At 39.6% G+C, this 27,583-nt stretch overlaps 1 protein-coding gene across 2 annotated transcripts in view; it reads right to left on the bottom strand.

The window, feature by feature from the left end:
• grik4 (glutamate receptor, ionotropic, kainate 4) overlaps positions 1-27,583 on the bottom strand; it is a 274,319-nt gene that overhangs the window by 191,496 nt on the left and 55,240 nt on the right. For both annotated transcript variants that reach the window (XM_071497060.1, XM_071497061.1), the window contains one exon: positions 11,371-11,564. The gene's annotated coding sequence lies outside the window, so the exon portion shown is untranslated. The remainder of the gene's footprint in view (positions 1-11,370; positions 11,565-27,583) is intronic.

Below are 27,583 nucleotides of genomic sequence, written 5' to 3'. Positions count from 1 at the left end.
TAAAAAATAGACTGAAATATAAAAAAGAAATCAGAAATGTCACTGTCTGCTTGCATTAATGCAGTTAGATAAGGAAACAAGAGCTGCACACATGTACTACTATTACTTCTGTTGTAATCTGCTGGCTTCGTGGCTTGTCCACTGTGAGCTATTAAACTGCTGCTGCCTTCGCCTCCAGGAGCTTCCCCCTCAGATCACTGCTGACCTGAGAAACATCAACCAAGTCCTGATTAATGGGTCTCTAAGCCTCCTTGGAGGCAACTGCACTCAGAGGGCTGGGCAGTAACAAATGGAACATTCACCAATCATCCTTTATGGCATCAATAACCTCAGTTATCGATTAATCAGCATTAAAATTTTAGAGGAGAAACACATTTTAATTGCTGTTGTGTGATACATCTTTATCGTGCACCTAATATTCCCAGCTTACATTTTCAGGAAAAAAATGACCTTTTAATATGTTTTAGACAACAGGGCTCAGAGGAAGAGGATCTATACAGATATCACCTCAGTAGTGGGGTAGCACCAGGTTGCCATGGTGATCAGCATGTGAAGAGGCAAGCTGTGACTGATGACATTAAGAAATTGAACTTTGAGAGCAGCACAATACTTAAATTGATTTTGTCACTTAAAGCTGCGGTGGTTGGGAACAGACTTCCTCCCCTTTTTTAGCTCTGCAAGGAAGTGACATGGGTCATTTGGGTTGAGAGGGAGTGACTTGTCTTTGTCTAAACGGTGTGGTGGTGGCGGAGGCACTGGTGTAGCTCAGGGACAGAAGCAAAAGATTGCCCTCATCAATCTAATGCCTCTCCTCCCGAGGTAATCATTTCCACAGAGCAACATGGCATCTCATTAGGCTGATTCGCTCTCAGTGTCAGTCAGTCTCAGACACCTTCACCAGCAAAACTCCAGCGTGAAAGAACACACACACTTAGATTATTAGACAACCTGATGGCACAGGCTGTCACACCTATCGTACAATGGCATTTTTGGCCAAGTGTTATATTCTATTTTTGAGCAGCATTTCATGGTAGTTTGACATCCTCTTCATCAGCATACGGAATCTCAAGAGACTGGGGATTTTTGAGAGACTAGGGACAACAAACTTGAAACATTACAAGACAGATATAACAGTAGGAGCCTCTCACATGACTTCGACAAGGAAATTGTAATATAAAAACTGTAATATTTTCTTACACTTGTGTTTCCAAAAAGAAAAACAGGATATATGCCTCAGAACATAGAGATATTTCATATCTCATTCTAACAGAGTCAGCAATACCCTTTATCTTAGATTTTTTTCAGACTTGTGCGTGAACGCATCATTTGGTTCCAAAATGCCCCAAACGACAACCGCGTCCTGGGGACAACCGCAGCGACGGGGTGGGGTCTACATTGTGGACCTTAGTGTGACCTTTGTACCACCGAAGAAACAGACTTAATACCATATGCAAACACACACACACACACACACAAAAACATACAGCATCAAACCCAGATACTCTGCTCTCCAACAGGCTGTGAAAATGGGAGCTTTGAAAAAGGCCATGCCACAGAGACAAAAAGAGCAGCCTGAAAACAGAGTAGGCCTTTTATGAATGTCCTATTACATGCTTTACTTCTTTGCCTAGGGCCTTGTTCTGTCCTTCTAAAGCAATCTGCTCTCAGGTGAACACAATCCTACCAAACTCTTGCCAAAACCATGTACTCACATACAGGTGGGACTTTTAAACCAAGATATCATAAAACAGCACATCTCTGATTGTTACCAAACGCACAGAGACACTGTTAAATAATCTATCCTCTAGTATCAGATATAGTTCAACTCGTGGGATACCACACATTTATTCTTTTTCCTCGCTTCTCCCACATCTCACCTCTCTCTGTCTCTCTCCAACTGTGCTCGAGGAGATAAATGAAATGAGGGCTGGCATGTTCCCTGGACATTTTAATTAGCTAGTCTTTAATTCAGCCTGACCCCCTTTCAACTTTGATCAGCCAGCGGGGGCTCTGATAAGGACCTGTCACTCACATGCAAACACCAGGGTTACTCAACAGCAAATTGTCTCTTTGCCACTCGCCGATGGTCTCTACCTGTGCTGTCATGGGAGAGCTGTTCACGGCTCAATGAAAGCTAAAAGCCCAACGAGAATGGAAATATGGCGCGTGAGCTGTGTTCATTCATCCCAGCTCTCTATTCATGACAGCGTGGACTGTGACAGGGTTGAATACAAATGCACTCCTTGATTATTAAGAGTCAAGAGATTTCTGGTGGCAAAATGTATCAGCTTGCAGTTCCATAGGCAAGCTTTGCGTTTCATTTAGTCTTGAAACGGCATGAGCTTTGGGCTTTATGAAAGCCAGCTGGAAGCAAAAGCAACAATAAAACTACAGAAATAAAACCTCCTGTTGGCCCCAAATAAGAGTACCCAAACTGTTTGATTTGGTGCACAACTTTCTTTGGTTCAGTATTCCCTGTCAAATGTGAGTAATAATTAATTAAAGCTGTTGATTTACAGGTAAAAAAACCTAACCTAAACTGCTGTGCTTACTATTGATTCATAAATATGTTGCACTCATACTTATGGAATTTTTTCCCCCCATGTACTTCAAATACCTTCAATCAGATTCCTGTGTCATCTTAGACCAGTCTAAAGGTCTTTGGAGTACCTGTTCTCTATAATACCAGAGGAATCAGCTGTGTAGCTCTAGATCAGCTCTAGCTTTAACAGTATACATCCTCAGACAGAATCAAAGTCGCAAGACAAATCCTCTCGCTGCTTTGTGTGCAGTAAGCTGTGCCTGGCTACTCCGTGTGCTCCATTCCATTTACGGCAAGAAGCACAGCCGACTGAAATCCCCTGTTCACAGTTGTCTCATTGTATAAAAGAGACTGCTTCAAATGGTGCTTTCCAAAATATGTTATATAGGCAAATAATTATAAATCATGCATTGATTTCCTAAACCTGCACCTCTATCGTAATGTGTTTTATTGGTGACAAGTACAGATGATATTTTCTACTAAGGCAGCAATTTTTTGGCTAGAACCTGAATAAGTTTAACCTTGTGTTAAATAGGCATTATTGTATACAAAGCGAACTCAGTGTACCCTTTGGACATTTCAGAATAGGCCTGGGCTTAAGATGTGCATCCAATTTTTGGATCCATTATTAGCACTAACCAGCCTTAACCAGTCAATTATCAGCAGAATCAATTGAAACACAGTGGTTTTATCAAGCAGACCGGGTACTGTCAGAACTACTGTCTTCATGCCATCAGACAGTCATAATCCAACTCTGACCTCTTCTGCCCCATTATCATTAGATCCACCAAGCAAAGTGGTCCCATCCATCAGACAGCTTACCCAGTGTCAGCAGCCCGTTTCTGTGTGAGCGTGACTGGTGGTCCTTCCAATTTGTAAATGGGATTGGAGAGCACTGACAAAGACTGAAACAATACCACCCCTCACCACACACTGCTGGAGCCAGCTGTCGCGTCTAGCCTCTCTACCCGCCATTCCCCTCCATTCTTGCCCAGATCCTATCTGGCAACGCTATGGTGACTTTGCCCATTGCACTCATTCATCGAGTTACCTCTCTCCCTCTCACACCCTTTCTAATATATGAGGTATCAGGTCTCTCTCCCTGCCTCAGTTACTCTTGCTAAATATTCTGACAGCCTCCTCTCTTTCTCTGAACCCCTCTGTCTACCTCTTATTATCTCTTATTCTCTTCTGGTGTGCCATGCACCTCCAGTCTTTAATTTTTCTCACTCGGTTCCTCCTTTCTTCTCTATCTCTTGTTTTACCTCTCCTTGAAACTCCCCCATCTCTCTGTAGAGGATATCCACTGCCATTCAACAGGCAGTATGTTAGCCCACAGTGAAGCAAGGCATGGCCATCGACTCAACTTGCAGAAATACGACCTGAAGAAAACTAACAAAACCAGTGAATTATGACAGTAGATTTAAGCCACAGAGTTTAACAGTGAATCTTTTATATACTTCCAAGACTAGATAGCAGAAATTACAGTGCACATTCATAAATAACAGCAATGTAGGTGGCGAAAAAGATGGTATGGGGTTTATGTTTCATGACTTTGGATTTTCCAATTATGCACTGCAGTGCCCAGATAAAGCCCAACAGCAGTTAATAATGCTGACAAAAATCACTACTCCATGTTTGCAGGCTGCACAGCAGGATATACAGTGCAATAGCTAAAGGTGAATCTTGAAGAAGCACTGCTGCTTGGACCTTTTTAACAAAAAGTAATATATGTGTGACTGAATCTTATGCAAAGCTTCGATCGTCATAGTCTAGAGAGAGTAACCTGCTGCATTTGCTGTTTTTCCACCGCCTCTTCTATAGTAAAATAAAAATAAAGACAAATCCAAAGCATTTTGGTATTAGCTTGCTTAAATTAGAATATGTTTTCAGCCTCCATTCTTATCAGTTTCTTCTGAGTATAAACTGAATCTGAAATATATCTAATCTCATTCCCATTAGAGAGCAGTCTATTGAAACACTTGCAGCTTTACACTGTGGTACTTCTGTGGTGCTTCTAACTACTGTTCACTGGCCAGATGCTGCCACTTATTGCAAGCTAAAAAAGTGCCACAAGCAACCCCAGCCTTCACCCATATGTTACTTAAGTTTATTTAAGATGGTTCACTATTAATTACAGAAAATGTATAACATAACTTGTATTTTTACATGAAGTACTTTTCAACAGTATGGTACTGCATGTGGTAATTCGTACTGGATGACAGGAATGTTTCAGACGAAGGTGAAGCTTAGGTGTGTTTTCGTGTACAGGATCTACGACTTTCAAATGCACATATTTTAGAGGTACTCTTACATAAATCATTCATCACTCATTCTGCTAATCTGTCAGTCAGTGACTCTCAGTAGCTGTTACACTGTCTAATTCAGTCTGAGCCCCCTTCATAAGCTATACTTCACCTTGTAAAAGTCTGCCTCTTAACTCTTTCTAAACCCTTAGATCCCCTCAGCGCTTTCTCCAGCATGTATATTCGATGTGCTACACAGCCAAGGCTTACTGCATGTGAATCATGTATTATCCCTTGTCCTCTGCTCCCGCTCACACGTCTCTCCTGTTCTCTAATTTCATTTTCCAGTAGAGCTGTCAGACACGTGGAAGGACCTGTCTACCACATGGTGTGGGGAGCAATGAACAATTTATATTCAGCATCTTCACAATTGGCCACATAAATATTGAGACAACTATTTAAACAGCTCTGATCAAACACGAGTCAATCAGACAGAAACAATGGGCGCAAAGAATAAAAATGTGCCAGCATGAGAGAGATGCAGAGAGCTAAGCAAAACAGCAGTGATCAGCCAACACAAGAGTTTTAAATAACACCAGCAGCTGTAGTTGGACACTTTGTTATGAGCTTATAATGTCTGATAAGTGGGACTAAGCATGGTAATAGCTTTGTCTGTATAATACTTATTTATAAAACAGACATTCTAAAAAACACTGTGATCCATCTATAATCCCTTTTTTATACTCTGACCCCCTTATCTTTATTCTCACTTTTACCTACATTATATCTTCTTTTTATGATCCATTTCCTGCGGCACATCAACCTTTCTAACTCTCTCAACTGCTGTTTTTTTAACTGAACTTTAAAGGAGGAAAGTTCTGTTCCTGTGTTTCAGAAAATACACCACTACATTGTTCAGAGGCACAAATGTATGATGCAGATGATACCCCTGATCTCTTCAGCATCCAGAACAGGCCACCCAGTGAATCCATTTTTAGCTCTTTTCTCTTTCTTAACCTCTCTATCTTGACCTCTGTTGCTAAAGTAAGAGGGACAGTAATTGTCTCTCCAAGACGCCTCTGAAATGTCTTTCATAGAAGCAGAAAAGGTCTAATTAGGGACCATGTGCTTTGATCATATGTTCACAGCCTGGTACTGTAAGGGAAAACATTATAAAAGTACACACATATTTGCACATACTTGGTATGCACGCACACATACACGCACCCTTTTCCTCAAGTCCTTACTTATGAAAGCTTTTGCTAATTGATCACCCACCCACGTTAATAAAATACCTCCTTTATTTTTCTAAGTGTCTATTCATGATCATCAATGAAAGCTGTCGCAGTGAGAAACAACAACAACATTTCATTAGAGCTTTTTCAACTAAAATGAGCATCCACTTTTCTGATTAGGAACACGATTAAAGCATCTACTGTGACGTTCACAACACATGAACATGACAACTGTAAGCCCTATTTGTACTGATTTCACAATGCAGTGAAGCACAGTATTTCAGCACTGGCACCTACACAAATATATCCCATCTTTATGGGTCATTTTGCCAGTCATTTATTCGTTTCATCTTTTAGTGAAACCCAGAAATTGCATTCACTAAAGAAAATCAAAAACCAGTGAGACTATTTCAAGTGGTTATTATCATCAACTAGAATTTTTAAAATATATTATTTGGAAACAAGAAAGAAAAACTAAAATTAAGTGGATATGTTTTGGACATGAGAAATAATTTCTCTTATAACTCTCTTATCTTTTTCTTTTGTAGAGAAGATTTTAGATCTCATACAAAGGAACTTGAAAAAAACAAAATAACAGGTTTAGATGGAGAGTTTTCCCAGTTTATTAATTGTGTTTCCTGTATATCCCTGGTATGCTGATGACCTACTGCCTTTAATTGCATTCATCCTTTATGCAATTATGGTTTATGACTACATTTCATGAAGGAAAATTGGTGACATCATGTCCGTTTATCCAATACCATTTAAAGATCCTAGTTCAAAGAAATTTGCAGATATTTCCCTCATTGACTCACATGTGTTTTTCTTTGAACAGTAATAAGCTGTGCAGCAGCAGCAGCTCATACAAAGAAGCCAGATGGCATTCAAGCCGGAACAGTGCAGTGGTCAGCTTAGGCATCCCAAGCAAGTTCTCCTTTGGCCTCCAGTATACTGTAGCTGTCTGCCAGAGTCCTTGTACCTGTCTGCCTTAGTAATCTGCCAGGCAGCAGACAAACATCAGTGGGCCTTATCTCTACTTCTCAGAAGCAGCCGGGGAAGGAGGCAGGAAAAAGGCAGGTGGCCCAGCGGCAACACAGACACAAGCAGACTGAGGGAGACTGATGAATTCAGTCAACGCACAAATACAAACAGTTCATTAAACACATGCATACACACACATCTCAGACTCCACACACCAGCACCAAAGCACATCAAACTTCCTCTGGAAAGAAGGGACTGAGTTCATCAGATATGCACTGTACTAAGCAGGTAAAGATGAATTTGCTACAAGCAGTGGCAAGAGCATCAATGATGCAGTAAACAAAGCACAGCAAAGATGATTTTAATGAGTGTGACATACCAGAATCAGTTCAACATTTACAGTAAGGCTGAGCAGAAGGATTTACCCAGTGGCAATAAAAAATCTGAAAGCTGTGGATGACACACACTGAGAGGCTATAAAACACCATCTGCACCAAAGTGATATTCAATACTTGCATCACATGCAAGATCGCACATGTGGGCAATGAATTTGAAACCATCTCCTAAAACCACTTTCCTTGAGCCAAAGTCAGTAAAAACTCAAATTCTGTCAGTAGTAGATTTCACAGGGTACTGGTGCCTCAGAGAAATTCAATGTCTTTACAGCATACTGTGTGTTCTGGTATTTGTATTCACAGCATACTGGAGCTGCCTGTGGGGGAATGTGGTGGCTTAAAAAATATGAAAAGCGTGTTATCCTGCATATGAATATGAATAGGGTTTTTCTATCACTGGCACAGTTAAGAGTTTGTAATATGACTAAATAAGTAGTCTTACTTTCAGAATCGAGCGTGTGTGTGTGTGTGTGTGTGTGTGTGTGTATGTGTGTGTGTGTGTGTGTGTGTGTGTGTGTGTGTGTGTAGAGATAAAGATTTCTTTTGTCAGGATAATTGAAAAGGTTCTGGTGGAGACATGTTATCCATCATTCTTTCTACATGCTGACCGTTTCTATCTGGTGTAAGACCAGCAGTAGCACATGCAATCTAAAAGCTTTCAAATCAATTTAATATGGATTTAAAGGAGAATTCTGCGCAAACGTGGAAAAGACATGAATTCACAGCGAAAATCTGCACTCTGGAAAACTAGAATATGCATACTACCCTAACACCCCATTTGATTCTATAAAAACATGCTGAGTTGAATGTGGATGGTTTGGGAAAATCCATATCTTCTTGGTATTCACCTGTAAGCCTCCAGTGATGGTGGCTGTTTTTCGTCTCAACAGAGCACAGCAGGTGGCAGGTGGAGGGAAGCCTCCAGATGACAATGCATCCTGTCCTCCGAATAAATAGCACTAAAAAAACAACTGTGACACACTCAGCCATTTGCTATAGGGTGTAGTCTGCCACCTTTATCTAAAAATACACAATTTCTGCAGCTTTTGTGAGCTGGTTTTGTCAGAAACCAACTAATGTATGTAAGGGAGGTCACGGAGAAAGTAGAGAGGTGGCTCTGAGAGGAATCCTGCAATTTTCTGCCTGTTTTTATGCTGTAGGATAAAAGGTTACGAAAACTGAAATAGCTGTTTTGAAATCTCTATTGATTGCTTGAACTATCAGATTAGCCTGAGAGAAGCAGGGTTCAGACGTTCTGCTCAAACGTGTCTACAAATTCATTCTATTGATCAAAGTCTGAACATGAAATACTTCAGAATTTTAAAACTACATGTAATTTAGTTTGGTACACAGACACATAAATTATAACCAAATCCATGCAGTAACAGCACTCAATGAAGCTCTAGCGTAAGTTCAGTCAGGAAGACCTATCCTCTTGCATGCATATGCTGTATATAATCCTAATTAAGGCACACCTCTTCTCATATATTCACTCATTATTCCCTCATTCTTCTGGCCCGTGGCTGTCATCGTCCTATCAGCTGTTCAGACAGCTGTTCACAACTAACCAATAGCAGGGCGACTCAATTTCTCGCTAGCCTATCATCTGCTGGCGCTCCCTTTTTAAAGATGTTCCTTCTCAGTTTTAGTTTCCTGCTCCGCTGACGTGCGCCCCTCCTCCTCCCCAATCTCCACCTGGTTCCAGAGTCCATCAGCCATAATCCGTCTCAGAGGGATCTTCAGTCTTCTCGGCGTCCGAGGGTTCTTCAGCATCTCTACGTCAGAGGTCTCTCAGCCATCCCATCGTCAAGGGATCTTCAACCTTATCAGTTTCGGGACATTCTCAGCCATCATCGGCATCAGAGGTTCTTCGGCCATCATCGGCATCAGAGGGATAGTCAGCCGCCACCACCACCAGTGGCTGGTCTCAGGGGGATTATATACATATACACACATGTATTTTGCTGCTGCTAAGAATGTCAGCAATTGATGAGTTTGTTGACAAAAAAATTACAGTACATCGTGACTACGACATGTCTTCCCTCCTTGTTGAGAAGAACCTTATGTATTTTTTGCATTCTCTCTTTAAACTATAGTGCTGAAGAGGAGGCAAAGAGAAGTCTTGTGCACAGGAGCAATGCAATATGATGGACACAACAGATGTCAGAAAAAAAAAAAAAGAAATCGAGGATATGTGCGTCTTTGAACGGGAAACTTCTGCTAAACATTAGTCATCTTGAAATTGTTTGTTAGAAAATGGAAGAAGGTAACTGGAGGTAAAAGTTCATCTGCCAGGCTTGTTGAGACCACTTAGCAGGGGGAAGCAGAAAAGAATAAAGTAAATGCATTTTTCATGGAACCATTTTACACGGACTGACAAAAACCTCTCAGCGGAAGAAATCTCAATAAAAATAATCCCCTTTCACGCAAATAGTGCTGAATTATAGTCCAAGAAGCAAGTTTTCTTGTCACAGGTAAAGTGCTGTAAAAACACTTGGTGAAGCTGAAAAAAGGCCACTTTTCCTTCTATGCATTGTAGTGGTCACAAAAAAAGGAGGGTGTGTCACTGTGAGGTTGCAGTGAGCAATGTGTCTCTTTTTTTTATTAATTTTTTCAAACTAGGGACATAATAGGGAACTAATTTGGCCTTGCAGAAAAGAGCTTTTTATCTGTTTAATTACATTGACCACAATCATTACTGTAGCAGCAAGTATGTCTCAAGCAGCTTAAAGGAAAACTGGACACTGGAATTATTATTTTAATGGTTTTTTTTAATATATAACATAATCAACAGCCTGTGATGTCAAGTGTTTTTAAGGGCTTATTTTGTGATACATCCTTATTTCTCTTAAACCTATCTCATCTGTTTCTGATTCAGTTAACGTCTTCTTGCATTTTCTATAATTACTTTCAACAACTCCCTGAGAAATTGCCTGAACTTGTTGCCTTGACCAGTGCTTTTATTTATAAATGGAGCAAGCAATACAGCATACTAATCACAATAGTGTGTGTTCTCCCTGGCTCGGTTGTTTCTCAAACTCACAAGAGCAGCACCAGACCTTCTGGAATTGCTGACAAAATTGGAGACGTGGGCAGCAATTGAAAGATCTATCCTGATGTTTACTAGTAATGCTTTGGACCGCTGGTATTTTTCCACTCGTATTAACCTCTTGATCCCAGATATTCCCCTTAAGTACCGTCAACATTATAAAACAGTTTTTCCACAATCTACAGTACAACGGAGTCAAAAATAGATTTTCTCTCTGCTTGTACCACTGCTTCGTATCAATGATGCTACAGTACTGTATTAGAGCCTCATTTTTAGTGGAATATTCAAAGCAAAGATGCCATGTTTTTATGTTTACAGCATCACATTACATATTATTGCAACTGTCTGTCTGTCTACATAATATATATATATATATATAAAATCATCATTTCATATGCATTTCCATCAATCTCAGCATGATATACAGTATTAGGTATCTTTGGAAAGTAGGTCTACTTATTTAACTTACTGCATACAACACAAATGGAAGTTGGAAGGACGAAGTGTTTTTTAGGAGGAAAGAGTTGAAATGCTTAAATTTGAGGTATATTAAAAATGTTTTGAAATGAGTTCTCAGATTTTGGCTGCCAATCCACAGAATACACTTAGTAATGCAAGGAACATCATACTTACTTGTTTATTTAATATTCAAGGCGGATTAACTTCTTTAACGATACCTATACAGTAAATAATTTGATATTGGCAGGGATAAATAAAAGTGCTTTTCTTCCATTTGTCCGTCGTATACATGTGACAAGTCTGAGTGTCAAAGCCTACAGCACACAGGCAGCAGAGACACCTTAGCCTAAACTCATTGTCATTCATTATTTCCTCTCTCTTCTTCACTCTCTTCTTCACTCTCTGCATGCGTCATTGAACAGGGCAGGTGAGTGGCGGCTGATTACCAAGCATCTTCCCCTACCTTTGATCTCCTGAGGTGTGGGGCTCTAATCCATCTTGCAGCACAAGAAGCTGTCTGATCTGGGTGGTTGTGGTGGCCACTTAGCTTCTCCTCATCTCACAAACACATATAGCATGTGCCTCCGGCTCTCGCACAAGTGTGTATAAACACACACACACGCACTGTTTTGCCTCTGCACGCTGCGCTGCTCTGTACTGTAAGAAGAAAAGAGATAAGAAACCTGAGTCACAAAACACAAAAGTGGATGAATATGATTTTACAAGACACAGACATAAACATATTATCATGGTGCACAATCAATTTCAGTCTCGGACATTCTATTGTGTGTAGATCCCCTTACATAAGCCTACAGGAAATCAAAAGATGAATAAAGTCCTGGTTTGTCCTCCTAATTGTCCTGAGAGCAAACTATAATTTTTCAATCACAACTTCAGAACAATGGTATTGCATTATAAATCATATTTCTGGTCAGATATCAGCTTCCGCAGTCCTATTACTAACACCGAGGACAGTCATTTATCCAACACACAGTAGGTTTGGAATCTGCACTGTAAACCAAAGTTCACGGTTTTGCTGATGGTCTTGTTTTACCATTTGTCCCTTGCTCAGCTAGATACCCTTCCTCTTTGTATAGCAACATTCTGCATCCAACATTTATACTGTCCCTGTGTATACTTCTGAAACTCATCAGCATTCAAAACAAGGCCTAGCGCACACTTTGCGGGACAATTTCCACAGTAAATGAGAAAGTAAATGTCACTTACAAGATGAGCATTAATCTCATGTCATTGCATTTTAATGGCATCCTTACTCAGAGGAGAATTAAACTTCTCCCCAGAGATCAACCTAATCACTTAGCACCATGGTGAAATCACCGTCCTAGCCCTCCTCACACAAGATTCACATGCAGAACCTACTACGTCACATACGCACACATGCCTGTTTGTGTGAACGTACAAGCATGCACATACATACACAAGTACACAAGTGACCTTGTTAAGTGCAAATTTCTTCAATCATAAGCAGATTCTCCTAACCATTAACACACCATCAAAATTAACTCTTAGCTTAATAGTCTAAAATTTGACAAAGGTTGGGCTTTTACTAATATTAAAGCCGTGTACCATTTGAAACTTTCTGACTTCGGCACCATCCTGTGGTAGTATCAAAAAAGAAAGCAATGCAACTCACTGCTTCATGGATCACAACTGGAGACACTGAACACATTGGTATGCTCCAACAGAAATGTTCCACATACCCCCACCTTCCTAACCCATGCACACCAGCATAATGACGTTGGTCAAACCTGCATCTCTTGTCTGAATGCTGACTCTCCTCCGTGACCCTGCTCTCAATCAGGGTTAAACTACAGCTGTAGGCTGCTCAACTTTGGTGAGATGACATTTCTATCCTATGATCCTTTATATGATCCTGTTTTAACATCATTTAACCAACTCCCCAAAAAGAGAGAAAAGAAGATAAGGAAAAGAAAAAGTAAAAACTCAGATGAAAATAGTTTTAAAGAATTTTTGGACAATTTACAGTAGGCACAGGATAAAAGGTTAGATCAAATGAATATTTGAAATTCTTGGAGGGGTTGAGGGATAAATAATAATGGGGAAACTTTTGAAGTGCTGACATATGTAAAGTTTCAGCAGAAAGGATATTGTTGCTGAATGTTCCTTATGCCTGCTTTCCTCTCAGACTCATTTCCACCCTCTTTCTCCTTCCTTCCCCCCATTTCTTCAGGCTGCTGTATATAAGCCAAAGGTACAGACTGTATTTCCTGTCAAACACTGGCCAAAGGACTAAAATCCCTATTGTACTGCTTGCCTGTACCATTAAAAATACATCACATTCACATCCTCTGAGCAGTGACATTGCATGGCAAGCCTGAAGGGCAGCCTCCACACATCAAATAAATTGCACTGTTGCTCTTAAATGTCATCATGTGGATCTATTTCACATCATGTAGACTCTGATTGGGATTTTACAGTCATAGAAATGCAATAAAGAGAATCATATTCTGATAACTGTAGACATGAAAGTAGAAATGCCAGACAAATGTTGCTTGGTTTCCTGGCAGTCAATTTGTTCTAGGACAGGATGGTTTGCAAAATTCCCATTGGCTTTTAATCCACTGATTATCCTAGGTGCTAAACATATCTGCAAATAGCTACAAGACAATATGTACATTAATACTATGCATGGTAGAGAAATAAGCCATTATTCTTTGGCTGTAAACTATCTGCTACTGGTATGCTTGTCATGTTGTATATGAAAAGAACTTATGAAATTGTTCTCGTGTATTTTGGACCACCAGCACTGAGAAATGTTTGCCTTAGGCTTCAATTTTTCTGCAAACCCTCAAACATTATGAAAAGAAATTTGGTTTGCAGTCATTGTAAAAAATACTAGTTGCAGTAGGAAAGGCACAGATGAAATTAATAAAACCAATATCAGCTGAATTCCATTTAGCTGCTACGGTTTCAGGGTCATCGTTTATTTCGTCTCACAACATTGCAAAATCAACTGGAGAAGGAAATGTAAAACATGATTAATTTCCCCCTTTGTATGGAGGTGTTTAATGATTTAATGACATGGTAGCTGAGTGTATAATATTGTATTTTTTATTTATTTATTTTTTTTTTTACAGAGAACTTTTTCACAACTAAGCAAGCCTGATTATTTCCTTATATCTTTTTTAAATGTTCCACATAAAAGTGTTCACTATTTGCTGAAAGGTAAAAAATATTAAGTGCTTTTCTTAACATTAAAGGTATACATCCTTGAATAATAACGTAACATTTAATCTGAAAAATTCATATTTTGACCTCAACCTACTTCATAGTTGAGTTTCAAAGCATCAGATTAACGCTGGACTGCAAGGATGTGGTAATTCTGAGCCCCTACAGCAAAATCAGGAAGTATACGTACAGGATTGGCTAATGACCTCTAACTGATTCCAAAAAAACACTGCATGTATTGAAAAGACAGGAAAATGCAGTCACATAATCTCAAGTGAATCTTTTTTCTTTTTAATCTGTTTTTGTGGTTCTTTGTTTATTAGTTAGCAGGAATGCTAAACAACTGATTTCTTAACAGATTTCAGTTTGATTTGGTGAAATATTGGACAATGATTCAGACAAAAAAGACAATGGTTTTTGTTACAAATCTGGATTCAAGGATGGATCTAAGAAATGTGTAAAGGATCTGGCACAAGTACCACAGTATTGTCTATCATGTGTAGTTGTATGCAGATCTAGATACTTATTATAATTTCATTTTTTATGATTTAAAAAAAAAAATTGATTGTTTTTTTTTTGTCTGATTAACAATAGCAACAATAGCAATCAGACTTCATGCTTTGTCATTTACACATTTTAAATTTTCAGTTTTAATATCCAGCAGAACACAAATGTGGCTAATTGCACAGTTGTATACCTTGCATTTATACAAGTGATGAAGCTGATTTCACATTATGTCCTCCTCCTCAGGATACAAACACCACCTCAGGCTGCTTACCATCTATCCAGGAAAACAGGTATACTGTAGGGCATATAATATGTGCTATATTACTAATACACTTTCACTGGTAATTAAAAACATTTCCTAATTATGAGTTAAAAGCATGAAGAGAGTGTTGATTCGTATGTATTCTGTTTTCCATATCTGTCAACACAGCATTGATTAAGTTCATGAGCTTGCATGTGTATATTATGGCGCATCTGTGCTTGTACTGTATGTATGTTTGCGCTCGTATACATGTGTGTATATGCTTTAAAATTTTAAGTGCACTCATAAAGTTTGCTTTTACTTCATGAATAAAATCCATCAGCGCTTGGATTGGATGGATTTTTCCTCCTTAATTGCCTCTGCAAAAGAAAAAGGAAAAAAAAAAAAAAAACAGGTCTCCTAAAGCGACTTGATAAAATGCTGTCCTAAAGCAGCTTTATGTTGATTTACTTCTGAACATGTGTTGTACTATTGTAAGCGCTGCAACAGGACATGACATATGCAGATTGATATTTCACCATGAAATCAATGTAATATAGAAAGGGCAGGAGAGCAGTATGGATTTTTTTGTTTTTGCTTTGGCATGGCTATCAATCCCTATAGGTAATCTGGGAAAAGGGACAAACAGGGGAGAATGAGCGAGACAGCTGCTGAGAGCTGCTGCAGTTGAGGTGACGGGTTAGGAAGGTTTTGATTTATTTGCCCTTTATAATGCAGTACAGCAACCCACCGCTCCAACACACTTTCTGTTGGAGAAATATTTGCCATTACTGCAACTATCAGTGAAAAATCTAACTGAAAGGTTTTATGACTCACTCATGCAGTAGAAGCTTTAAGTGTCTTCTCAGGGAATCTATATATATTGCATTTGACAGATATATATTACCACTGATTCATAAATTAGAGTTGAGATGTTTGCAATTTGAGCCAAGAAGCTACACATCATCATCACCATGTGTCCACCATGTCAGTCATATAACTGTCCAATGCTGCATCAATAGTAAATGCTGATTCAGTATGATTTGTTTGCTAATATAATAAAATGATGTATAGTTATTGCTATTTAGCTTTCTTTGGTTGTACTCTTAACTAAATCACATTTGACTTCCCACTTTTGATTCAAATCAGATCAGACATTTAATCCAGTGTTAGTGATTACTCCAGTGTTTATGAAGAAGGAATATTTCAGAGGAAAACAATGGGAAAAGTGTTATTTTACGATTAGACAATTAATCAATCGGTCAATCGACAGAGGGTGAATTATTTGACAATGGTTCAAGTAATTCCCTAAGCAAAAATATCAAACAAGAGGACATCAAATTGGACTTAATGAAAATGATGAAGAAGATATTTACTATTTTTTGACATTTTATACACCAAACAAGAAAATCAACAGAAAATCGTTACTGAAAATAGTCGCTAATTGCAGCCAAGTTGGTTTTTCAATCTTGACTTCGGTGAACAGAAGTTGACAAAAGACACACAGTAAACTCCTCTACTGGTGCGATATGAGTGAAAGATCATGAACAGCTACTAAATGGATCTGGAGCGGAGATTTCTTGGCCAACTTGAGCAAAGGTCTGAAATACTGTGATGAGCTGAAACTGAGGCCATAAATGCCAAAATCCAAAAGTGGATTGCTTATCTTCTGTTTAGTACCTTTCAAAGTGTGAGCTCATGAGGGAGAGAGTTGTGTCCACTGGAGGGCATTACTCTGAAACTGGCACCTCGTAGATTGAATTTAAAGAAGGGAAATTGGAGAATGATGCATCTCACCATTGCAGTTCTTGTTTTCTAATGTTTATATCTGAAGGCATCTTGGTCTGTCAGTCAGCTTGTGTTCAGTCGTGCCATCCCTCTCTACTGCTGATTCTTAATACTGAACTCTGTAGCTCTGCCTCCAGTTATGAGGGAATATAGCTTCCTATCAGTCTGTGCCGTGACCCCAATTGGAGAGCCATATTCAATGCAACACACAGGAGAGATGAGAGGCAGCAGTGAGCTGCCCAGGCAGGCTGCAGGGGACCGATAAAGCTTTTAGAATTCACGAGCTGTCATCACACCGTCCCTGATACTAACCCACCCTGCTCCCCTTCCATCAACCCCCAGGTGGCAAAGGGACATTAGGTGAAAAGTTGTGTACAGTGACACCACAAATATGCAGGCATGTGGAAACAAATCCTCACCATTTTCTCTACCAACCCACATAGAAGTTAGTGAACATTAAACATTATATTCAGACAGGCTAACAGATTTAATCAAAACAAAGCAGTAATCCTGCTATTGTTTATGAATCTAGCTGCAGAACCATTTTTGTTAACATTTTCTCTGACAATTTTTTGTATTTTTGTTATAAACCAACATGAATAAATGTCACACTCACATCTGCAAGGGACAGGAAATGTGCCGAGAGTACAACAAAGGGAGATCATGGAGAGGTAAGGAAAGAAATAGCTATAAAAATAAAGAGAACAGAGAAAAAATGGATAGTGGGTGATAGACAGTGAGCAAAACTAAAAATGTAAGCATTTTCAGATGGTCTCAAGGTAAATGGGTTGGACGAGAAACTGGTTTGTGAGTTTTCATGATCATACCATACACACTATTACTACATTTTCATTTCAGTGAGATACACTTGAATTGATTCATTTTATGGTTCATGACCTTCTGTAACTGGCCAGTCAGTGGCAGATATCATGATTGACAAGTATGATCTTAATAAGTCACAGTCACGCAATGGTGGTGAAGATTTTAATGGGCTGAGAATCATGCATAAGGATGGCCAAACACACACTAGGTTTCTGACTATATTAAAAAGCACAAAGATGCCTAGAAGATGCTATATGGCTACACATTTTGCTAACAAGCTACACATTCGCGGGCTTTGAAACAGTTTCTGATTATATGAGGTTGGCATGTCTGGCTCAGACCTCGCAATAAAAGGACAATAACCAATCAGAGCTTAGTAGATGCACATGGTGGGCTGCGAGTGTAAAGATAAGGTGACAGACAAGATAAAAATGCATGGACAGACAAGGAATACATGAAAGTGGGGGAGAGAAAGACAGTAAGATTGAAGGTGGAGATGCGACCAAGACCGAATGAAAGAGGCAGAGAAAAAAAGGATGAACTGGAAGAGAGAATAGAGAAGTAGCAGCAGGAGGGGGAGGGCATATTAGGAGCTAGAGAAGTTGAGTTAGTGGCAGACTGCCACGTTGGGCATTGCAGGACAGAACAGACTCATTTAGGCGTCTGCAGTCGAGGCTGCTGAATGGCAATAGTGCTTCCTCTGCTGCTGGTTTCAGGGACGTGCCTAGAGTGTAGAGTAGCCTCCTTCCTGTGGCCTGGGGCCTTAAATCAGTTCTGCACTAGACACCAACGAGCAGCTGCACACACACTCTCTCCCACTGTTTCTCGCCCCTACTCTCTCTCTCTCTCATGGCCAACAGAGATGCCCCATTTGCACACTCTGACCCTAGAGTGTGACTTAAGAGGACAGTATTGACCTTGAACTTGAAAATTTCCAAGAGAGAGAAGACCATATTTAGTAATGAAACAGAGTGGAGAGGTACAAGCCAATGGGGACTCCTAAAATGACATCTACATATGACAGTGCTGAAGATGAGTTAGGAGGTTTCTCAAAAAGCTCTAACTGATGTAATGCTATGGGCATTCAAGAAACTGATGAGGTAGGCCGGAGGTGTACTGTCCTGCCAGAAGGGAAGGATTTCAGAAAGAGTTCTTTGATCCAGGCAGCCTGTGAGCGCTACTGAGCAATACTGTGCCCTTCCTTCTATCCCCTGGGTGGCCAGAGTTACGAAAGCAACATGACATTGAATCCTGTTGGATTTTAACCTTACCTGAGGACACCAGGTGTTCGTGTATCCTACGGTTGTCCACGTTCATTTATAATGTATGACCTGGATTATTATATTCTTCCCTGAGGGTACACAGGTATATGCATAATTTACCACAGATTCCATGAAAGCAGACGGCACACAGCCCTACCTCTGGAGGAAGGTTTTTGTCAGGAAATCCTGCTGATGACAATACTGCTGGCAACTGGCATTCAAGGTATTTGTTGAAAAAAAACACACACAATATAAAGCATATAAAGCATATTTCAACAAGATTCAAGTTCCCTCCATATATCCATTAATGCTGACAAGAGCATAGACAGCTGAGTTATGACCACCAGACAAAACCAATCTTATTTTCACAAACCAGAAAATGACTCATATTCAGACACATAAAGGTCTTGTTTTTAGAAATGGATTGACAGTCGTGCTCCTATCATGTCATGCCAGTTTAGGATTTATCTTAACAGAGTTTTACATCCAAAATGTTTTTGAGATAGGAGTATGCATGTCTATTTCTGAACTCTCCCCTGGGACAACACATCTGCAGAATTAAGCAGATTTTATCATGGAGGTAAGAAAAATCATCATCATCTTACATGCATCACATGTATTTTTTCCAAATCAGACAGTTGACATTGTTTTACTCTTGAGAATTTAGCATGCCATTCACAAACACTACCACACTACCACAAGAACAACAAGGTATCATATCACTCCATTTAGAGCTGCATTAACTCCATTCAAGTTTTTTTTTTTTTTTTCATGTTTCACCAGTGTCAGTGATTTATTTTCCATTTTGTGACCTGAATCACGACACAAAACATTACAGGGATTACTTCTTGTCTGTCTATGAGTGGTGCCAGCCAAAAGTGAATTTTTTTTTTACATCATACACTATAGAAATGACAAAATGTTACATTTGTTATATTGTGTTCTTAATGCTCAGAGACTATTTTTTATAGTCAAATATGCACTGATAATAAAAATATTTCAGTTGTGACTGGAGTTCATTTCAATTGTTGTGGTGAATATATTTCATTATCTTCCTCCTCTCTTCCTCCCAGCCTCATCTCTCCTCTCATAAGCAGTGAGCTGCGTGCCCTCAGTGCTTCATAAAGTATCCATCACCTCTATTGATCTGAGTCTGTGTCTCGTATTCAAGTCTCCAGGTGCTGATTTTGCAGTCTGTTTCCTACTCACCCTGTTCACCTATTGCAGCCTGCCGCAGTCTGCCACACACAGACAGCGACACACGTTAATGACACTTTGATGAGATGCTTGACCATGAGGACAAGCTGACATTGACTTAGGGCCTTGAGAGACACACAGCAGTGTGAGCCGGTGGCTGCAGTGATTTCAGAGTTTAATTTATGAATACATAAAAACTTTTAATGCCAAAAGGCCCTCGCATCTGCTCGAGCATTAGGTTGTAAATAAAATAAACACCTTCTTGAATGCATACACACGTACACACACGTGTGTGCGCGCACGCACGAATGCACACGCACACATGCCATGTGGCAGCTCAAGGACAGAGCAGAACCCAAATGCTCTCCAGAAGCAGTAATAATTTCATACTTCTAAATATATATTAACCTAATGTGTAATTTACAGAGATTGAGTGCATACACATTATACAGCCTATTTTGTCTGTCTAAAATCAATCGCATAAAATACAAAGTGGAATAATACATAGTGAAAGAAAACATTTGTACTTTCAAAAAAGCTAAAAAGAGGCTGCCATTTATAGTGTTAAATCTATTTTTTCCTCTATTCTCTTCAAACATTTGAGAGAAATCATTGATCACTGTGAAGAAAGACAATATTGTAGAGGCTTTAGGGTGCAATATTTCATCTATTCATTTAATTTCATTAAGTTTTCATGAACCTTATCTTTTTGGTAAAATTGTCTTCTTACCAACACAAACCAACATCTTAATGAAGATTTGAACGTGCATGCTTAAATTGTGTGGCCTAATCTTAGCAAAAATCAATAGTGTTAAAGCGTGTTGATAAAAATGTGTTTAAGTGCAATTGTGCATCTGTTGTGTTGTTCCACTGATGATCCTTTAACCATGCCTTTGACCCATTGTGATCACATCTTCACAATTAACAGAGAATCTCTTTGATTCATCCTTCAGGCTGCTTTTATCCCCATAAGACTTTGAGATCTTTGATTGATGGAAAGCAGAAAGAAAGGGCTTGTTTCTCCCTGCATGATGTTCTTAACAAGTACACAGACAGGAAGATCCAAACTCACTGATCCATGATCTGTTGATTTGAAGTTGTGTACTTGCAGTCCAGCTCTCTGTAGGAAATGATATACTGCAGATAAAATTACACATAAGTAGGTCAGTGTATGATGTGTTTCTAATGATCATGGCTTTCTTTCTGCATAAACATCAAAAATGACCTTCAGAAGAAGGTTCCCACTGGTTATTGCAGTAAAATGAGGTGGGCCAACGATCCCCACATAGGCTGAACTTTAAACTGCAAAATATCATCCATTCTAACAAGTTATGTGGTCTTAGACTTGGGCTTTCGGACTTCCTTCGTTAAAATTCTGCCAATGGGTTTAAGATATTTCAGCTTGATCTCACTCTAGCTCCACTTGTTATTTCCATTTCTGAACCACTCAGTGAGTCTTTCTTGATTGCCCCTCAACATAGGTACAGCCATGTAGGTGCTATATGTCAAGAAACATAAAATTTTAGTCTTCACGGATTGTCAGTTCAAACAATTTTTACTTCTTCAAGATATTTGTTTTCCTCCTTCATATTTCCAGTCATATAATGAAGCAAAAACTAGTTATTTGTGAATGAGGTTGTCCTGGTGATGACAACTGGATAATTTTGTGAAATCAAGTCCATATAATTTCCTTCATAGTGCAACTGCACAGTGCACACTTTGCCTAAAGCTGCCTGACAGTACATTCATAAAAAAGTAAAGTAGGCATTAAGAATAGATGAAATAATCTCACTCTATTCCCAGTGTATGCTTGTTTTAAAATTTCTGGAACCCATAAGAGTCTCAGTTAGAGATGTCTTTGCAGTCATTGTAGGAGAGAAACAGTCTGGTTCCTGACCTCTGAACAACTGCCAGCATCTCAGATTTGTTCAGTAATTTAAATAGGTCCGAAATTATGCTCATTAACAGTTTGAGAGCTGTATGAGAGATTAGGAGATGAGATTAAGAATGTGGACGTCATCTTCCCACATGGCTGGATAACTATCTAGCTACATTTTTAAAAAAACCTCTGATTCATGACACTGAAGCAGCTGAGCTTGTTGTTGTAAGCTGCCTTACAGAAATAAGTCTTTCTGTGGGTACTTCATGCATTTATTAGATAGCACCAATAAAGAGATGACAGAAAGGGGGGAGAGAGAGAGAGAGAGATACAACAAAGGGTCCCAGTCAGACTCCAGCTACAGACATTGCAGTTCATAGTCATCTTAACCTTCAGGCCATGGGGGTGCCATGGAAATAAGTCTTAAATCGACAACATGTTTCTTTGACTAATGTGACAAACATGAAACGGCTCTTTGCACCTGCTACCACAGGCTCTATGTTAACTGGAAAATGAAATAGGGCAAAACAAAACAAAATAACACCTGCTTTCAACAAGGAATCGGTTAACACAAACACAACATCAGATTAAATGAAGGGGGTGAAATGAAATGCAAGTTCAGGCTGATTAGAAAAAAGCGGATCCTCCTGATGTGATCTGCCTACCTGGGACCCCTCACTACATTTCAGTGTCACCTGCTTCTCTGCTGAGGCTCCCTGTTTCATCTTCTCCTGTATCTCTTTCCTCTTGATGACTCCCATCCTCCCACAGCCTCCCCACTAATTTGATCATCTCAATTGCGTATGGTCTGGCAGTAATTGATTTACCTCCTGCAAAAATGAAGTCTGAAATTACGAGAGAAGCCAATGATCTGCAGCTCAAAGTTGACCGAATGCATGTGGATGCCAAACAAAAATTACACAGTAGATTTTCTGAGCTCATTTCCTATTTTGTCTACTTGTAACTTTCACCCTTTTATTGATGCACCCGGAAAACAAATGAGAGCTACGGGCCAGGAAATTTGTATGGGCAAACCATGGACGAGGAAATTAGTGTTGGAGTAACGGATAAAGCACAACACAGAGTTAATGAATGTTTCATTTTACACTACAAACACTTCTTAACATCTCTTAAAGGAACACCGCTGATTCAATCGAGAATGTAATAGCTGTGTTTAATATCCACAGTCAAACAGACTACTGAAAGTGGCTGACAGAACAAGATCAATAACATGGTACAAGGCATGAATGATGAATTTGATGAACAAGTGTTGATAACGGATGTGCATAACAGATGTTCACTGAATTTTAAATCTGGCGGATATATACAAGAGCGCAGTTTGAAATGATAAAGCTAGAGGAAAATACAGAAATTAGACAGGCCTATTTAAAGCTGCAGTAGTGGGTGTTCATGGATTTAAATTTATCTAAGAGAAGTGATAAACAATTAGATAACTGATAAGTCTGCTGAAGGCAGGACTTCATGCTGTTTGTTACACCCTGCATGTCATTATTTGTGTTTGTGTTACATTTGATATTTTACACCATACTCCAGCGAACTTGCTACAAAGGCAAGTAGACTCTAACCAAACCGTCAACTAAATACAGATCTGCAAAATTGTTGCTGAAATAAATTTGTCTAGTTGTCTAGAGTATGACCACATAGAAGACTGTGGAAGCTCTAATTTTTTTTTTTTTTTTTTTTTTTTCATCTCCCAAACGATTAAAGGCACTTTCAAATCCCGCGTGGTTGGTTTGCACAGCTATCTCTGTGTTGTCTGGCATGAGAGGACTATGCCTTTCGTTTGCTTTCCAAGTGTGGCCGTCTCCATCGATCACCTTCTCGCTGAGATAGCCAGTCATCTCTGCCTCCACACTCCAGGGTAGGGCTGAGCTAAGGCTTCAAATAGATCAGCCACACACTGGGCCACCCAGTGATTTCACCCCAGGCCACGCGGTGATTTCACTATCATGGGTTGCTGAGCTGCTTTCCTGTCTTCATGCTCGTCTTACCTCCTACTATGCACTTTTCTTCACCCTTATCTCCACTATCTACTCCTCGAAGTTAGGTTTTATATACTTATGTTTACAAAGGGTCCCAGGGGCTCAGAGATGATTCTCCTCTCATCAGTTTAGGGCCTCATATTTTTGCATTCAGTTGCACAAAGTATTTTCTTTAATGATCCTTGTTGACATCTTCATTTACCACAGTAAGTATGCTCTTTTTCAGATGATGGCAATCCCAAAGGCGCTGGTGGGCATAGGATCAGTGATGATACACACCATCTTGTGTGCAATAAAACTTAATTGATCTAACTGATGCAATTAGTAATTTTACTAACTAGAGGCTTACATTTTCTAAATCATTGCAATTCACATTTGCTGACAAATCCAATGACGTTTCTTCAGGATTTTTTTTTTTTTTTTTGACATAGTCACCTTTGAAATCTGATATAATAGCTAAAATAGCTAAAAGCTGAACAATTTAAAGCCTATGGCTCCCGAAGTTTTATCAGGTTTCACCAGACACAAAGTCCCTCTACAGTAGATTTGACGACAACCATCTCAACCCATAAATCAAGGTGATGTTTACTAGAAGGATCTCCATGAAATTTAAATTCAACTCTGTGTTTGGTACTTATCATGTTGGTCTAGTTTATTATACAACATGAGTATTATCTTTGTGAAGAGAATTTCACAAGAAACTGGCTACCTCAGCAGTAAATACATCTGTATGCCAGTGGCACATTTCCTGCTTGCCAGAAAGGCAGCTGTTACAGGCTGTGACGTCTACTGCGCGCCCTAAATACAGCAGGACATCTGAAAACACCTGCTATTACTCTAACACATGGAATGGGCACAGAGCCTGAGGGCACCACTTGTCATGTCTTCAAACAGGGATGATTTCCCCGTACACTTTGTAAACAGCATAAAATCAAATCCACAACATATGAATCAAGTGCTTTCCTCTCCTGAGTGAAACAGCAGTGTCCTTCGTCAGAGCTCTACTTTAGTGATTAAAGGGGATGACACCCAAAGAGAGACAGCCATCACACTCCAAGCCCATTCTCCCAGCAACCCCCTCCCACCCCCCGTCTCCCCTGCTCTTCTTTCCTTTCCTCTGTTACAGCCGTTGCGACTAGTCAGTGACTGGAATTTAATCAGCCTTCATCCAAACAGAGAGGTGGCCTCAAGCAACAGCGATGAGTGGGGAGCATGGTCTGATTTCTAATTATGAAAGCAAGGCGAGACAGACAGTGCTAACATTGTCGTAATGGTCAACCTCACCCAGGGTGTATGTACATGTGTGTGTGTGTGTGTGTGTGTGTGTGTGTGTGTGAGTGTGTGTGAGAGAGAGAGAGAGAGAGAGAGAGAGAGAGAGAGAGAGAGACAAGGCCAGTCCATCTTCAAATCGAAGTGCTGATGAAGGGAGAAATCAAACCAAGTGATCATCTCTCTCATTTAACTGACTTTTATCTCATGCTGAAACACAACATACTGCTGCTCATCATACACAAGCAAAACAATGCAACAGTCTCCATCATATTCATAGCTTTGGAGTGCTTGCAGCAACACAGAGCCCTTCTGTCTCATTTCTGCTCTTCAGGCTTACCATAACAATCAACGGTACATTTCTTCAATACCATCATGTTTATACAGTGCATTTCACTCAATTTATGTCACTGTTAAGCATGTTTATATATATGTGTGTGTGTGTGTGTGTGTTTTTCGAAATATTAAACACGTGGGAATTCATATGAAAGCTTTCAAAATCAATCACTAAAATATCCGGGGCAATGTACATTAAATAACATTTTTCTTTTAACTTGTCTGCATACTTCAACTGTACACCCACACAGAACAACATCAACACACACGCAATCAAAACGAGAACAACCTGCACGCTTAAAACCAAAAAATTAAAATAAACATTTGAATAAACATGATAAAAGCAAATCTTCCCTGAGCAAATCCACCACAGTAATTGCATTGAACGAGATAATGGCGCTCCGCCTTTTCCATTCCTGTTTGAAATTTAAAAACAGTCTGAAGAAAATTTCTCAACCTCAGATGTGGAGGCGTTCTGCTGACTGCCCTACAAATGAAATTCATTGGAATCTCCACCTCTCCAAGTCTTTCACAGCCACTCCATCATGTTTTACGTGATAAATGGTCCTGCTCTCCAGAACAAATAATTCTTTTGCCTGAAATGTCCTATGTTTCATTCTCCTGCATTTGCATAAGCTCAACTAGATGGATGCCATTATTGAAATAGGTCCATCACGGCTGCCCCCGCTATCAGAGTAGAGGATGAGATTGCATGGTAACTTTTATCTTCCTTCAAGATACGTTCAAAGAGTTGGCCATGATCAGCCACACCCGTATCCCACAAAGCTCTATGCACCCAAATATAGGCATACACACATATCACCCCCCCCCACCCCTCCCGCTATTGTTCTTAGCCAGCTCACAAGGGCAGCGTAATGTGTTTTACTAATAGCTGTGTTGGCATTGAACTGCCATTTATTTTACAGAGATGACCCACTGTGTGCAGACTCTATCTTAAGCATGATAAGCTGTTGTATTAACAATCTTCGACAGTTTTATTACTCTGAGCACTGACATTATGGAGCATGTTTAATATTATTTGTGTCTGATGGGTGCATTAATTCTGTCTCATCAATTCAATACGAGATAATCTGGAATCCAGAGAAAATCTGACATGAGAGAGATTGTGAACACAGTGCATTTATTTATCTGTGTGTGTGTGTGGATGTGCATGTTTAAGTGTGAGCGTACATGACACTTTAAGCGATTGTGACTGTTTATGCATGTGTGAACTGAGAGAACAGTGGCAGAGCGTAAAGCATGTAGATAAAAATTAACCCCCGTGCTTGTCCTTGTACTTGTCAGCACAAAACTGCATTAGTTAACCTCTAATTATTATTGTACTTCCTGTTTGAAGACTAATATCCATTAGAGAAGCTTAAAATATACAACATAAAGGAAGACAAGAAGTGCTTCCATAATTACATGTAAAGGATGGCCATTTGATATCTTCCTCTTCAGTATTTACATGGTGTCTGAACATTAGGCACTTAAATGTTCACAAGCAGGTCAGATATTGCATTCAAAGCGGTCATCACAACCTTCTGTCTCTCACACACACACACACACACACACACATTTGGCTCTCTCCTACACTCTCCTCACTTTCATCCTGTCATTCTTACTCTCTCTGTGCCCATTAATATCTCTGATATTGGACACCGTCCAAACCGCTGCCACTGGAACAGGACTGAACTGCAGAATGCAGCAGCGCTGCACTTATATTCAAAGAGCATGTAGTAATATTTTCCATTACTGGAGAGGAGCCGGCAGCCATCTTGAGATTAAAAGTTATGGCATTATAAACAAGGCATGTGCAATATTTTGGCTATGATCTTAGTGTTATTCAATCCAGCTAATGAGGTCTTGATGATAATCTTACTAAGCCATATAGCTGACAGACTGCAAATACAAATGTGAGAAATTGTGTCTCCTCTTTAATGTCCTTTTGTAGTTAGTGACAATTACAAATGCATTAGATTTCTGTGGGTAGAGGTCTTGCTTTTCTTAGATACAGCAGCAGTTTCTGTGTGTCTACCAAAATCCAAAAGGGCATTTAACACTCTGTACAGTGTTTTATGAGGGAGATGACCAGCACTGATAACATACAAGATCTGTAACTGTTTCTCAACAAATGAAGATTAACGACAAAGCAGAGTGAC

Source organism: Trachinotus anak, unplaced genomic scaffold (assembly GCF_046630095.1).
Source record: "Trachinotus anak isolate AG129_WGS33_773 ecotype Australia unplaced genomic scaffold, CSIRO_AGI_Tana_v1 ptg000014l, whole genome shotgun sequence".
Classification (NCBI taxonomy): domain Eukaryota; kingdom Metazoa; phylum Chordata; class Actinopteri; order Carangiformes; family Carangidae; genus Trachinotus; species Trachinotus anak.
Note: the sequence above shows the minus strand (reverse complement) of the source record. Positions and strands in the feature narration are given on the sequence as shown.